A 14,279-nucleotide genomic window follows, 5' to 3' on the forward strand; every position below is an offset into this window, starting at 1 on the left:
CCTGTGGACTTTCTGGTTAGGATGTCCGTTGTAGGTAAAAACCAATCTGTGGCAGTGGTAACCTCATGGGGCAGCACCTGAAATATGCCTTTTATTTTGTGACCCAGAGACCAAAAAGTTGAAGAATATAGAATGCATAACAAAATTAGGTTGTGTATTTTAAAAATATACAGTGTAATTATTTGTATTCATATCACAAATGAAGTGAATAAAATGTAAGATATGTAAAATCAAGGTATTTGCAAAGTTAAATTAATGTATTTATTTATAAGTAAAATAATACATAAGTATATATATATTTTTTGAGACACAGTCTCACTCCGTCACCAGGCGCCAGGCTGGAGTACAGTGGTGAGACCTGGGCTCACTGCAACCTCTGCCTCCCGGGTTCAAATAATTCTCCTGCCTCAGCTTCCCTGGTAGCTGGAACTACAGGCACATACCACCATACCCAGCTAATTTTTTTGTATTTTTAGTAGAGACGAGGTTTCACCATGTTGACCAGGAGGTTCTCGATCTCTTGACCTCGTGATCCACCTGCCTTGGCCTTCCAAGGTGCTGGGATTATAGGAATGAGCCACTGCACCTGGCCAACACACAAGTATTTTTAAGCTGGAATACATTCCAGAAAAATCTTATAACTATTCCCCAACCCTTCTGTAGGTAATTGAAATGAAATTGAACTGAGGTGAAATGTGTACATTAAATTATTCAATTATTGACTGATCTTGCCGATTTAGCTTAATATAACTTTTGTTCAGTCAGACTAGCTTCTAGAACAGTGAAAACTACAATCACGTTTATATTGACATAGCCAATTTGTGTATTGTATGGTGTTGAGTCACACATGCTTTTGAAATCTCTGCAGCATCATTCTTTAGTTTGCCCAACTTTCTTGTGAAGAGTGAAGATCCATGCCGGCTAATTTTAATAAACTTTCATTTAAAAAATGTATGATATACTAGTTTTCATGCTATTAAGAGTTTTGCCTTTTTCATGATCAGATTTGTTCAATGCCATTTCCTCCCTTTGATTTGTTTCTTTTGTGGAGAAATTACCCCTTTCAGGAGCAAAAGAGTTGATGAAAGAAAACACTCTCAAAGTCAAGTTTGCTTTAGGCTGCATACCTGAAAAGGGTGGGAGGCTGGGAGGAGAAAGAAGAGGAACACTAACAACCTAAACAGCACAAGACTTGGAACTTGAAATTAAAAGGATATACACCTATCTATGTATTTCTGATGTATGTGTCATAGCTTCAACCAAAGTTCACAATCCATAGAATTTTGCGTAAATAAATATAATTGGGTAGTTTTGACTCTCCTTGAAAATAAATTTTGCCAACCATCTTCTTATTAAAATATTTTAAAACTAAACACACAACACAATTATATATATCTCCACAAAATGCCATTAGGTTTTGTAACAGAGTGTCAACCTACTTAGATTATAAGCTCATCTTTTTTATGTATGTGTTTACATATGACATAGATGCTTTTTTTCTACAGGCAGCATGATATAGTGAAAAGAATATGAGCTTCTGGAATTAGAAGAACTGGGCATGAGTCCCAGACTACACTACCTGTTATGTGACCTTGGGTAAGTCACTTAATCTGTCTGAAGCTTGTTTTTCTTGCCTGTCAAATGAAAAATAAGTGACAGCAATAGTTCAGATTTGGTGTGTGGATCATATAAATAATATATGTGAATGCGCTTAGAAAATTGTGAAGCATCATGCAAAGGATAGTTATTTTATTTGGGATTAACTAAAATTTTATTCTAAATTGGTGCATCCCTAAATAAAAGAAATGACTGCTAATGACTATAGTAGCCCTAATTTTATCTAGAAAATGTTTTTGAACTTTGAATTAGCAAACTTTCAATGGGTTTAGAATTTTTTTTAACGAAAAGAATCATTATATACTTCAAGTAATTCAATTAGGAAAAAATATAAGCCTCTGCCTGCATCCATTCTGTGTTGCTATAACAGAATACCTGAGACTGGATAATTTATAAGGGAAAGAGGTCTATTAAGCTCACAGTTCTGCAGGCTGGGAAGCTCAAGGGCATGGTCCTGGCTTCTGGTGAGGGCATTTGTGCTGCATGATAACATGGTGGAAAAGGTCAAAGGGAAGGCGGACATGTGTGAAGAAACAAAATCTGAGAGGCATCTTGGCTTTACAAAAATGCACTCTCAGCTGGGCACGGTGGCTCACATCTGTAATCCCAGCACTTTGGGAGGCCAAGGCCGGTGGATGATGAGGTCAGGAGATCAAAACCATCCTGGCCAACATGGTGACACCCCATTTCTACTAAAAATACAAAAAAAATTAGCTGGGTGTGGTGGTGGGTGCCTGTAATCCCAGCTACTTGGGGGCAGAGTGGGGACAGGGAATGCTGAGGCAAGAGAATTGCTTGAACCAAAGAGGTGGAGGTTGCAATGAGCCGAGATGGCGCTACTGCACTCCAGCCTGGCAACAGAGCAAGACATCGTCTCAAAAAACTTAAAAACAAACAAAAACCAAATTAAACCTGCACTCTCATAAGAACAAATCCATTTCCCTGAGAACTGTTTCAGTCTTGCCTGAGCAAGAACTCACTCAGTACCTCGAAAATGACACCAAGTCATTGATGAAGGATCTGCCCTCCTGACCCAAGCAACTCCTCCTGGGCCCCACCTCCCACTATCACCACAATGGGGATCAAACTTCAACCCGCTCTTTGGTGGAGATAAACTCAAACCTCCTTTAAGAGCATCCCCTGGAAGCTGAATCACCTGATCCTTATGCTAAGTTTGTCTTGTTACCAGATGAGAACCAATTTTTCCCTCCTGCCTAGAAGCCCCTTTAAGCTATGGACTGATAAGTGAGAAAAATGTCTAGGTCAGGGCACATGCAGGAAGGGATAACTTACCCATTAGATGTAGCAGGCACAGGGCCAAGGATACACTATACCTTTAAATGTCCATAAAAATGTTTTAATTTCTTTTGAAATAGGAAGAAAAAGTGAACTTTTAGATCAGAGTCAATGTTTTAATATATAATATTAATATATTCATCCTTATACCAATGAGTCATAAAATATAACTTTTAATATTTGCTGAAGCTCTGGGCAACCCAAAATGAATCCTCTGAGAAGCTCAGTTACCTGCAGTCCAAGGCATTGTTCCAACAGCAGTGGTGTTGCCAGGAATCAGAGATGTGGAGTGATTAGTTCTATCTTGAGAAATAGGGAAGACTTTGCAGAGCTGATATTTAAATCAGTGTTTTAAGGATAAGTATGCTTTCTACTGGTGGAGATATTAGACAGGGCATTTCAGGGAGAAAAAGCAGCATGAACTAAGGGATGGGGCTGTGTGGGAGATAGAACCTTGAAACTTAGCAGTGATCAGTAACCAACAATAGCCTCTTCACTATAAAGCCGTGGGGGAAAGTCCATTATTTACATTGTCAAATCTTGCTAAGTTTTCTCCATTAATCTTACATTAAATCATTTTAAAACAATAGCTCAAAATTACATGAACATCTGCAGAAACACCTAATGAATAAGTAGTGGGTTGTTCAAACAGCTAATGAGATTAGATTGGATTCATAGAAATGTGTCAAGAACAAAGCAAACTATTTGATGTATTAGTTATTCTCTGGTTGCAAGCAACAGAAACTGACTCTAGATAATTCAGACAAAAAGAAAGAAACAGACGGAAAGAAGAAAGGAAGCTGGCCCTGCTAACACATGATATTGTTTTCAAGATCAGAAGTGGTTTTCTTGTTTTTGCACAACTGAATCAGCTAGAATTTCCACCTAGAGGTTCTATTTTGTTCTGAAAGCCACTGGGCCAATTCCATCATTTGTTAGGTCCTCTAAGTCAGTACTCAGATTATTTAGCACCAAATATGCAAGCTGATCCATGTTCCATATTCTTAGTAACGCTTGTGGCTTGCTACAAGACTGATATGAATTTTGTGGTTAAATTCTAGAAACTATACTTTAGCCTGTTCCTAAATCAAGTCCTCACATTGTAGCCTAGTTCTATGGTCCTCTTTCTTTTGATCTATTTTTCTCTGCTCCTCAAGATCTCTGTTCCTCATCTCCAGCGACCTGTGAGCAGGGCTGATATTTATGCCCTGCATTGTGCATTGGACTGGTTATTTGCACAGATATCTGTTCTGATGTATTGAGGCATCTTTCCGGTGGTCTATGGCATCTGTTCTGACTAGTTGATGCCTGTATATACCAGTGGTTAGATATTTCTCCAATAAATGAAGATTCTTTTTGTGGTAAAATATTAGCTTTAGCCCCCTCTTAGGATGAGGCTAGAATTATTTGTCCACTAGAAAAATATTATTTTCAGAGGTGGATTCTATTTCTGTCATTTAAAGGGCCAGTCGTAAATGACTCTAATAAGAGCTGTTGACTGATTTGACTTTCAGTATGCATAACAAATATGACAGAGGCCAGATCTTAGGGACCAAAGAACACACTGGCCACATGTTGTGCCTGCAAGGAAATCACCGTGCAGGAAGGACTTCTCCTGGATTTAGAACCATTCAGTTAATATTTTTTGTTTTTAAAATTATGGAAGGTTTCTTATTACTTTTTTGAAATTTAATTATTTAAAATTAATTCGATTTAAAAATAGACAAGAGTATCACAATACCCTTGAAAGGTAATTGAATAGAACCTCAGAAAAATTTATTCAAGTATTCTCTCAAATATCCATCCATCCATCCATCCATCCATCCAGCCATACAGCCATCCATCCATCATCTTGTTGAATTTATCTATCTACCAGGAACTGTGCTTCCAAATAGTAAAAGACTCTCAAGAAGCTCACAGACTAGTACAGAAATGAACATACAGGCAAACAGTTTCAACACCATTGTGAAGATAAGTTCACATGTGAATGAACTCACACAAGTTCCACAGTGGTCTAACAAAAACAATCTTAGACACAACTGTAAATCTGGATTTGAATTCTGGATCTCCTCTTATTAAAGCTACGAGTTTGAGTGAGTTATTTAACATCTCTATTTCACAGTCTCCTACTATGCCTGTTGTAGGGGCAAAGGGAAAACTTCCCTTTTACCCTCTGAAGGTTCACTGAAAATCACTGGCAAAGATGGATTAATGGGAGAAAAAGCATGCAAATTTATTTGATAAGAGTTTGGATATGATACAGGAGCCTTCAGAATGAAGACCCAGAGATATGGGGGAAACTGTTCATTTTTATACTTATGTTCAACATAGTATGGAAACAGGATTGGACAAAAAGGGTACGTTCTTCTGCTAATGGACTGAGTGGGGAAACTTAGAATCTGTTTAGATTCTTCTCGGCATCCCTGTGCAGCCATCCCTTCCTTGTGGATATAAGGCAGGACATTCTCTGGAATGGTGGTTTTATGACCTACAATCAAGCAAGGTAGGTCAGATAATTTTTTGATGACCAATTTTTACACAGAAAGGTGAAGGAAAGTTAGAGTAAGATTTTTAGGTTTCATGACTGTTTAGAGGAAACAGGTTCTGATTTCTATGATCTGTCCTGGGGAAGAGGGATTCTAGCTTCTGTGGCTTGCCTTGGGGAAGAATGAGGGGCCGGAAACAGAAGGTTAGAGAAAATAAGAGTGAGCTGCTTCTGAGGCCTTCATTTTGGGTTATCATTTTCTGAGCCTTAACAGTGTATGATGTCACTTGCCTGACCATAACATATGCCCATTATTTTAGCTACCTTCTCTCTGTCTCCCTGCTTCCCTTTCATTCACTTCTGGGCTTTGGTTTCCTTATCTCAAAAAAGAAAGAGTTTAATTTGACTTCTGGGTTAGGAATCTAAAGGTCTATGTTTTAGAAACAATTCCCCTAAGCTTGAAAGATGTCCATTCTTTACTTATGGTCAAAAATGTAATATTCTGTAAATACGGTAAATCATAATTTAATAACATTGATTGGTGTCTCTAACACACCAAGCTCTTTCTCACCTTGAGGACTTGGGGCATCTTGTTCCCTTGCTTGCAGATTCCCTTCCCCTTTGCTTACCTGACTGGCTCCTGCTTAACCTCCAGGTTTCAGTCTAGAAGTCACTTCCTGCTAGCTCAGATGTTTGTACTACCAAACCTTATGTTGAAATTTGATCCCTGATGTTGGAAGTGGGGCCTAATGTGTTTTAGTCATGGGGATGGATCCCTCTTGAATGACTTGGCGACATTCTCGTGGTAATGAGTGAGTTCTTGTTCTGTTAGTTCCAGTGGGAGCTGATTAATTGTTAAGAGAAGTCTGGCCCCTCCCCACTTGGTCTCTTACTTTTCCTTTCATCATGTGATCTCTGTACACATCAGCTCCCCTTCACCACCTGCCATGAGTGGACACAACCTGAGGCTTTCACCAGATGCTCACTCTTCTAGCTGGCAGAATTGGGAGCCAACTAAACCTGTTTTCTTTACAAATTACCCAGTCTTCTGTATTCCTTTATAGCAACACAAACAGACTAAGAGACTTCCCCAAGGATGGTTTCCGCAGATAATTTGCAGTGGGCTAATCTGTGAATTTTCTTGAGTCTCTACACTCAGCCTGTCAAAATAGCCACCATACATAGCCATCTGCCACTTATATGTAAACACCCAACATTTAAGATCTGTAATATTCTAATGCATTTCCCTTTTAAAAAAGGTGATGATAATGACTCCTCCAGCCATAGACCCTTATGGGTTTCAGTTTATGGTTTACACTCCCACCAACTGTGGGAGTGTAAATTAGTTCATTTTTTGTTGGGGCTGTTTTTTTTTTTTTTTTTTCTTGTAAATTTGTTAAGCTCTTTGTAGATTCTGGGTATTAGTCCTTTGTCAGATGGGTAGATTGCAACATTTTTTTCCTATTCTGTTGGTTGCCAATTCACTCTAATGATAGTTTCTTTTGCTGTGCAGAAGCTCTTAAGTTTAATTAGATCCCATTTGTCTATTTTGGCTTTTGTTGCCATTGCTTTTGGTGTTTTAGTCATGAAGTCCTTGCCTATGCTTATGTCCTGAATGGTATTGCCTAGGTTTTCTTCTAGTGTTTTTATGATGTTTTGTCTTGTGTTTAAATCTTTAATCCATCTGGAGTTAATTTTCATATAAGGTGTAAAGAAGGGGTCCAGTTTCAGCTTTCTGTACATGGCTAGTCAGTTTTCCCAACACCATTTATTAAATAGGGAATCCTTTCCCTATTGCCTGTTTTTGTCATGTTTGTCAAAGATCAGATGGTTGTAGATGTGTGACAAGGCCTCTGTTCTGTTCCATTGGTCCACATCTCTGTTTTGGTACCAGTATCATGCTGTTTTGATTACAGTAGCCTTGTAGAATAGTTTGAAGCCAGATAGCGTGATGCCTCCAGCTTTGTTTTTTTTTGGCTTAGAATTGTCTTTGCTATATTTCAACATCTAAATGCAAAATGCAGATACAAATTATTAATGACTAACATGTATAAATCATTTACTACATGCCTGGCACTATGTTAAGCATTATATAAGCATTATTTTACTTATTCTTTATATCAAGTTTAAGAAACAAGTTTATATGTAACATAGATTTATAAATGAAGAAACAGTGACTTACAGAGTTTAAATAAATTGTTTATTTAAACAGAAATAGTACTTTGTTTCCTAAATATGAAGATCATCAAAATAAACCAAACAAGGCAAAAAACCCACCAAAAATTCAAAACAACAATCAAAACATTATAGGTTTAACAACAGCTTCATAGAGAAAGAAGGAAACATGACCTTATTATGCACATTGTTAAGACTGACCCCGATGTCTGAGGCATTAGAATTGAAGAATAGCAGAGGCCAGTTTAAACTAAGGACTGTCTGACTTCAGAACAAATATTTATGAAATATTACTCTGTACTTCTCAGATTCAGAGAATCAGCCCTAAATTTAAGGAGGTTGAGAGGCTGTGAGAGGCTTTACCTCAGAAGGTAAAGAAAATATTTTTGAGAACTTTGACAATGTGAAAATAAACGAAGGGAGAATATAAGTGCAAAAACAAGCAATGACAAACCCCAAACAACCCAAAGCCACTAAATTCAAACTTACCAGCAACAAGAGATTTGCAATTAAAAAAAAAAAGAGGCAAAAAATAGGGAATATATATTAATGTATATCACTTTTTAATGATTTATTTCATTTAATCATGATAAGAATTTCATAAGGTAAATGTACTATGATAACCCATAGCTAACAGATGAGAAACGGAGGCACAGAACCTGCCCTAGGTCATATATTAATAAAAGGTAGAGTTTGTATTAGACCTAGGGAAACTAATTCTAGAGTCCATAAATTGTAAATTGGTAGGAAATTCTATTATTTCCAAGATCCCAGGGATGCAACAATGTTTTCTAAATAATGAAATAAAATTCATCAAGAGAAATGTACACTGTTGGTGCAGGTTTTTAACATGGGAGAATCTGGTCTGTTGTGGAAACGAGATCTCTCCAAATCCCTTATTTTCTACCAGATCTTAATTTTGCCAGCTTTAGTTTCGATAGTCTCAGTAATTTTAGAAACTGAGCCCCATAAATGGCTAAAGGTAATTGCATCTGGTTACAGGCTCCCTGGTTCTTTGACCAAAATCTCTTTGTGGTTAGGTGCTATGCTTTGTTTCTGATTGTATCAGTGTTTGACATAGCCAAAGGACTCTATAAATAATTGCTGAATGAATGAAACATGTAAGAAATTAAGCATAAGAAATTTTACATTTAAACAAAGAAAATGCATGTCATGAAGAATGTGATATTTTTATCAGGCCACACCCAGCCTCTACAGGACTTTAAAAGTGCTCCATCTGGCTGGATAAATTAGGAGAAGACACACCCTGGTCAGATGTACTCTTTCTGACTTGGCTTAACCCACGTTAGAGACCCATAGAATCCAATAAGGCAACTAGAACTTACATTTCCAACCTCATTTGCCCCTTTCGTCAGGCATGTACAAAATATACAACTTTGATTTTTTTTTTTTTTTTTTTTTTGTAGGATGAGGGCAAATGTCCTCTTGTCTTTCTTAATCAAGACGGTACCGGTTCTGCCCAGCTTAAAAAGATGTAAAATGTTTGCATTCTATTGATTTATACCTTATTCAACATCCATGCCAGTCTTTATTTTTCAAGGAGAGCACATTAGGTAGATTAGTTCCTTTCTTCTTTATATAGTAAGCTATAAATAATTTTATAGGATTTTTTTAAATTTCAGAAACCAAAAAAAAAAAAAAATTGAGCACTGAACGTGTACATTTTAGTTTCTGGAAAATTTTGTAAATTTTTCTACTGGCTTTCTTGGGTCATACTTCTCAGCTTATGTTAGGTGAGCCACTAGAAAAAGCAGGAGGCGGAGGTTGCAGTAAGCAGAAATCACACCATTGCACTCCAGCCTGGGTGGCAAGAGCAAGACTCAGTCTTTAAAAAAAAAAAAGGAAAGAAAAAAGAGAAAGAAAAATTACTTAAATCCTAGGTCTAAAAAAATGTGAATTCCTTTTCTCTTTCAGATACTTGCAGGAATGTGTACACGTGAAGACACACAAACACATACACACATACACAAGCAAACACAAACGTATATGCATACACACACAAACACACACATATGAATACGTACATATATTGCTTTTCTGTGCTAAGTGGGAATTTAGGGGCAACCTGATTCATATCAAGAGATGAAGGAATTCTGTTGGACTTAGTGACTCTCTGAACAGCTCTGACTAACTGCAAATGATTATCATCATAATAATTTCCCAGGAAGTTTATTAAATCTTAAAACTCCATTACATGTCACTTAGACACACACACACTCCAAAAATTTAGGTATTAAATCAGCGTACCTTTCTTAAAACAGAAGCCCAATTAGAAACCTTTTTGCCTCGATCATAGCTCTGCTGCAGTATGCCTTTTAGGAGTGATAGAGTGACATTTTTATTTATTTTTAATCAGGACCACAGAACCATTTTCAAAAAAATTTTAGTCATTTTGGGGGAAAGAGAATGTTTCAAGTCAGTTTACAAATCCTCGGATTAGAACATTGGCTTCTTGTCCTCAAATGCATTTAAAAATATGGTCTCTGCAATGGATCTCAATATCTGCTGATGTTCCCAGTAGGCCTGAAGTTTCTCACTCATTAACCTGGAGCAACAAAATGGAAAGAATTCTCACGACAAAGCAGAGAACCTATCCCTTTGCTGGCTCTGAGGATGATTGACTCTGTTGTGTGGGCGAGGTCTGTGTAGAAGCTGGCTCTGTTCTCTCCACTGGTAAACGTGGGTGGGAGCAGGGGAAACGCCAACAGGCAAACTCTTGTATTAGTGAAAAACAGCAGAGTGTTAGGAAGAAAAGTGAATCCTATTCAGAATTGCAAATGCCCACCAATATTGGTTGTCCCCTGCTTTATTAGACATTTTCATTTGTAGGTTTCATACCTTTAAAGGATATGATTTCCTGATGTCATGGCACTTTATTTTCTGGTTCATGTTGGCTTTGTGGTTAAGCAGGTGGAGACATTAAATTGGGCAAGTGAGCAGCCAGGAGGACTGAAACGCATAGGGTTTGGATCATCTGGACAACAGGACTGAGTGGAAATTAATGGGCAAGGATTTCAGAGATATGACTTTGCATTCCAGCTTTGCATTTTACTGTATGAGTTTGAGCAACTCCTTTAACCTCTGAAAGGCTTTGTTTTCTTCATTTGCAATAGTCCCTATCATAAATGCTTGTTATAAAGATTAAGTTAGATAATGCATAAAAATTAATTAGCACCAGTGCCCAGCAAATGTCTGTTGTTAAGATGTGATCCTGAAGATTTTTTTTTTTTTTTGGTCTGAAATTCCTTCTCATAGGGTTATTTATTCCTTAGGAATAGCTGGAATGAATAAAACTTTAGAGACTTGAATTAGGGCAAAACAGAATATATTGCCAGGGATATCTCCAAAATCAGCCTTAACATACCCTAAATTGTTTCCAATGAATTTATCACTTAGCTAGAGGTGTACTATGAATAATAATAATGGTGATTACAGAAATAAAAATATTTATTATTTCCATTCATTCAATGCAGACAACTTGCTGGGTGTTTTACATACATACTTTTAAAATACTTATAGCAATGGCATATTTTAAGTCCCATTATTCACATTTAATAGATAAAGCAGAGGCAAGAGATAAAGGAACATCTTCCAGGCTGCACCACTAGGAAACAGAGGACCTGTGATTCAAAACCAGGTTTGCTTTATTCCAGAGCCTCTGTTTTTTCTATTACATCCTGCCATATGCTCGGATGGGCTAGGAAATTTGTCCTAGGAATAAGTGCAGTGAATATCAACAGGTTCTTTTGTCTTTTTAGTGAATTCCAAATATTTTGCTGCTAATTTCACCACTTCTGAGGGAATTCTTCAAACTCTTCTTTGCTAGAATTCAGAATCCCTTTTGTTGATTAAATTATTTCCATTGACGTGGTTTTGAATTCAATCTAATAGCAACAAGGCACTGTCTTAACAAAGGATGTGCTGTTGTTGGGGTTTTTGCTGAGAGGGGGTACTTTAATAACTTTTCAGTTAGGTGAATTTGGAGAATAGAATTATTAAGATCAGTCCAGTCCATGCAGGGAAAAAGTCCTATTCTGGGAAATGGTCTTCTTCTAGTGAATCTTATGAGAGTTTAAAAAGCAGATTCTAGAAAAAGAATCAATTATATGTTAGAAGAATTGATCACAGCCTTAGGAGGACAGATCAAAGACAAACATGACATAAACAATGAGGAGGAAGACCCCTAACAATAAAGTTAGAGGTACCAGGAGAAATCACTGCAGAGGATTTAGTAGGGGAAGCAAAGAAGGAAATGGTCAGATCCATTGATGGGAATTCAGGAAGTCATCTGAAGAACAAAAATATGATTGCAAATAATGGAATAGAGAAATGGAGTACACAGTGGAGTTAGAGCTTATGTAACAAAGGAAAGTATCAGACAACCTGGGGATAGATCATTAGCAATTATTCAAGAGGGACACAAAACAGAAAATAATCAAAATAGTAGACCTATTGTATGATATTTTCTTACACCATCCAATTCTCCAAGTCTCCCTTGCCAATCAGACACAATTCAATTCTGACACTATCTATCCAGAATTAGCATCAGATCCCATAAGTTAAAGGGCTCAGTCCCACAAGACTGCCCTCATTTCAGTTACCAGCTATAAATGGAGTCTCCAGGATACGCACACTTCTTCCTGGTCAACTACAAATTAAAGCATTTCCATGACCCTCTACTCAGGTTTGATAGACCCTTTTCGGAGTTCTGGAATGATTGACAGAACTCAGAAAAGCATTTTCCTGATAATCACTGATTTATTATAGAGGATACAGCTCAGGACCATTAAAATGGAAAAGGTGCCTAGGACAAGGTGTAGCAGGTGGGTGGTGATGGTGATGCAAAACTGCTCTCCCGGTACACTGATGTGCTCACCAGCTGGAAGCTCTGTGAACTCTGTTGTTTAGGGATTTTTATCAGTTTCATTACATAGGCATGATTGATTAAATCATTAATATTAGTAATCAAACTCTCTTTCCAGCCCCTCTCCACACCCTTGAGGTTGAAATTTTTGGCCTTCTAACCAAGGAGGTATTTTTTTTTAAGTGACCAGCCCCTAACCTGGAGCTCCCTCTTCTCCTTCAGTCATTTTATTAGCATACAAAAAACACTTGTCACTCAGAAAATTTCAAGAGTTTTAGGACCTCTATGCCAGAAACCAGAGAAAAAGATCAAATAGATATATATTTTTTTATTGTACCACACCTATATCCAACCATATCAACAATTAAGTTAAATGTTCAAAAATGTAGCCTGCCACTGCCAGATGTGGCAGTTTGAATTTAGGCTAATTAAATGTAAATATAGTAACTAAAACAGCATTTCTTTAGTCACACTAAACACGTTTCAAGTACTCAACAGCCACATGTGGATAGTGGTATAGTATTGTATTGCAGATACAGAAGATTTTATCACAGAAAGTTGTACTGGACAATGTTGGAAACAAAATGTCAAAACAGATTTTAAAAAGCAAGACTCAGTTATGTATTGTATACAAGAGATACACTTTAACTACAAAGACCTAGAAATATGTACCATACAAGCAGCATAAGAATGCTGGAACGACTATATTAATATCAGATAAAACAGACTTCAAGACAAAGAATATAATTGGAGATAAATAGGAATATTTCATAATGATAAAAGAATCAATTCAACAGGAAATCATAATAATTATAAATGTTCATACATCTAATATCAGAGCCTCCAAGTACATGAAGCAAAACTGAGAGAATTAAAGGTAAACACAAACAATTCCACAATCATATTTGGAGATTTTGACACCACTCTCTCACTAATCCATAGAGCAAGTAGATGAAGAAATCAGTGAGAACATACATTATGTGAGCAACACTATCAACCATCATAGCATAACTGGTACTTAGAGAACACTATACCCAACAATTGAAAAATACAAATGCTTTAAAAATGTCCAGAGTAGTTTTATTATGCTAGGCTATAATATGAGCCTCAGTAGATTTGAAAGGGTTAAGATCATATAGAGTGTCTTTTCTAATTATAACAGAATTAAATTAGGAATCAGTAACAACGACATATCTAAAACTCCTAATTTTAGAAATTAAATAAGAATTCTAAATCATCCATGGATCAAAGGAGTAACAGGGAAATTAGAAAAGATTTAAAGTTGAATGATAAAAAAAAAAAAACGCATCAAAATTTGTGGGATGCAGTAGAGGGCAGTACTTAACAGGAAAACTTAAACCTTTAAATGCTTATATGAGGCAAAAAGTGAGGTCTACAGTCAATGATCTACGGTTCCATTTTCAAAAGCTAGAAAATGAAAAGTGAAGTGAAAATACATGGATGAAAGGAAATAAAGCCAAGAGCACAAACCAATAAAATTAAAGAAAAATAATAGAGAAATTCAGCAAAGCCAAGGGTCAGGAAAGAAACTGAGTGGATTGGGGTTGTGAACTGTGAGGACTTTGGACCACTGGTTTCAGGGGAGAGAACACTGCACAGTGTCACCATATCTTTGTAAAAAACACTGGGGCACGTGAGGGGTCTTGTTCACACTGTCTTTCTGTCTGTGTACAAATGGTGTTACAAAATTGAAAATATTTGCATAATCTTATTTGTTTAAAATAGGGGAGTTCTCTCCTTTCTTCTTTCCTGTCTTCCTTCCTTCCTTCCTTCCTTCCTTCCTTCCTTCCTTCCTTCCTT

The 14,279-nt window shown here is 36.9% G+C and overlaps 1 long non-coding RNA gene across 1 annotated transcript in view; it reads left to right on the forward strand.

The window, feature by feature from the left end:
* The window catches only part of LOC116551167, a 39,413-nt gene that overhangs the window by 12,050 nt on the left and 13,084 nt on the right, over positions 1–14,279 (forward strand). Inside the window, exon 2 of the long non-coding RNA XR_004268747.1 lies at positions 1,506–1,596. This is a non-coding gene — a long non-coding RNA (uncharacterized LOC116551167). The remainder of the gene's footprint in view (positions 1–1,505; positions 1,597–14,279) is intronic.

Source organism: Sapajus apella, unplaced genomic scaffold (assembly GCF_009761245.1).
Source record: "Sapajus apella isolate SASKATOON/1434 unplaced genomic scaffold, GSC_monkey_1.0 scaffold9, whole genome shotgun sequence".
Lineage (NCBI taxonomy): Eukaryota > Metazoa > Chordata > Mammalia > Primates > Cebidae > Sapajus > Sapajus apella.